The sequence below is a fragment of the Chionomys nivalis genome, chromosome X (assembly GCF_950005125.1).
Source record: "Chionomys nivalis chromosome X, mChiNiv1.1, whole genome shotgun sequence".
Taxonomy (NCBI): Eukaryota; Metazoa; Chordata; class Mammalia; order Rodentia; family Cricetidae; genus Chionomys; species Chionomys nivalis.
The window spans coordinates 34,972,714-34,975,224 of record NC_080112.1 but is presented as its reverse complement, the minus strand read 5'-3'; positions in this window follow the sequence as shown (position 1 = coordinate 34,975,224).

Sequence of the window (2,511 nt, the reverse complement as noted above, 5' to 3'; positions counted from 1 at the left end):
GCTGTCCTTGAACTCACTATGTACACCAGGCTGGCCTCAAACTCTGAGATTCTCCTGCCTCTGTCTCCCAAACTCTGGGGATTAAAGATGTTACCACCACTGCCTGACTGTGATTGCCATCTTAATAAGAAGAGAAAAAACTTGAACACAGATATACACAGAAGGAAGATGGATGTAACGACATAAGAAAGATAGCATGTGACAAAGCAGAAATTGAAATGAAGAATTAAACAAAGGAATGTGTGCCAAGATCATCATTAGCAAGGAACAGACAAGGAAAGACTCTCCCATACAGGTTTCACAGAAAGTATAGCCCTGCTAACATCCTGATTTATGACTGTTCACCTTCAGAAAATAAATTACTGTTGCTTAAGGCACACCTTTTAAAATTTTCTTATTGCATTTTCTAGGATTATAGTATAAAGCCTCATATCTTTATATAGAATATCCAGACATAGAATCCTGATATCCTCATAGCTTGATATAGAATCAATTGTAATGCATCCATACTATGGAGCACAACATGAGGAAATCTTAAAGACCTTGTGCTGAATGAAAGAAGTTACTCTTGAGAGACCACAATTTTGTGGTTTCATTTTATGTGGCATTTAGTTCAAAGCAAATCTGCAGGGAAGGAAAACAGATCAGCAGTTGCCAGAGGTTAGGTTCTGCTGACTACAGAGCAGAACGATGGAAAGTTTTTGAGACATGGAGTTCTTGTTAGCTTGGTTACAGTAGTAGTTTTATCTAGATCTATGCATGTATTACAAATTCTAGCACAGTATGTTCCCAAAGAGTTCATTTCATGGGCTATTAAAGAGTCCCAAAACAAGCACACACACTTACACTCAAATCATTTCCTTTTCAACAATACATGCAAAGAAATCCCATCTTGATTTGCTTTTTTCCAGAAAGGTTATTTGATGGGGATTCTGTCACATCAGCCCTTGTGTTCTGTGAACCTGTTTTTGTTTTTGTTTTCTGTTCACAAAGAGAAACAATCTGTCTAAAACAGTGATTTTCATTTGATGAATCCTCCCACCATATATTTCCTTTGTGGAGGTAGGGATCAAGGTGAGAGCCGGTCTGGACAGAAGGAGTTTTTAAATTTCTTTGGTCTCTAGACCCACAGGTTGGATTCATGTTGGAGGAGACCACTTGTTCATTTTGGCTGCTAGTTAGTTTCCAGTTGCTCAGCCCCAAAATAACCACACAGAAACTGTATTAATTAAATCACTGCTTGACCCATTAGCTCTAGCTTCTTATTGGCTAACACTTACATATTAATTTAACCCATCTCCATTGATCTGTGTATTGCCATGTGGAAGTGGCTTGCCAGGTAAAGTTTCAGTGTCTGTCTCTGGCGGGACTACATGGCTTCTCTCTGACTCCTCCTTCTTTTCCCCAATATTCAGCTTAGTTTTCCTGCCTAGCTCTGTTCTACCCTATCAGGCCAAGCCAGTTTTCTTTATTAACTAATGGTAATCACAGCATACAGACGGGATTCCCACACTGAACAGTCCTAATCTGTCTCTTTCTGTGTCTGTCTAAAATCTTCTGAAGCACAATGACTGGACCTGGATCAGAGCCCCACGTAACTAGAATGTTGTAACAATTTTGGATTTTAGGGCCCATTTATGGGACTCATTCATGCATCCCTTTTCTAAGTGCTCCACCGAGATCCAGTAACTAGCAAGACTAGTTTAGAATTCTAAACTAGGCATGGGTGGATTTGGGGGAGGTGCATTTAATGCAATGAAAACTCTAGAAAGGTTTTAAATCTAGGTTCCTTTTTTGGTCATGTCTGACAAGACCTTAAACCAGTTTTTACACACTGTATGATTTTTTTGGGGGGTGGGGGAAGAGTATTCTGTAAACAACAAAGAGCTGCAGAGTTGGAGACACGCCATGACGAGCATGCTCACTGGTCTCTACTCTCAGATGAAACCTAGCAGGTGCCGGGTTGTTTTGTCTTTAGAAGGATTCTATGACAGAAGGTCTGTGGTTACTTTGAAAGAAAACTGAGGCTCAGAGAGACCCCCAAAAGACAATAGAAGGAAGTGTCAGTAGTTGATAGGACTGAGACATGGCCAGCAACTCCAGCCTTTCAAGTTGTGCTGACTAGATTTGTGTCAACTTGACACAGACTATAGTCATCTGAGAGGAGGGAACTTCAATTGCGAAAATGCCTCCATAAGATTGAGTTGTGGATCAGCCTTAAGAGCATTTTTTTAATTACTGATTTATAGGGGAGGGCCCAACCCATGGTGGGTGGTGCCATCCCTGGATTCTATAAGAATGCAGATTGAACAAGACATGGGGAGCAAGTCAGCAAACAACTCTGTTCCTGCCCTGTTTGAGTTCCTGTCCTGGCTTCCTTCAGTGCTGGACTACAGTGTGGAAGTTTAAGCCTAATAAACCCTTTCCTATTCACCTTGCTCTTTGGTCATGGTGTTTTTTTCGCATCAGTAGAAATCCTAACTAAGACACAAACAAGTCAAGGCCCATGAG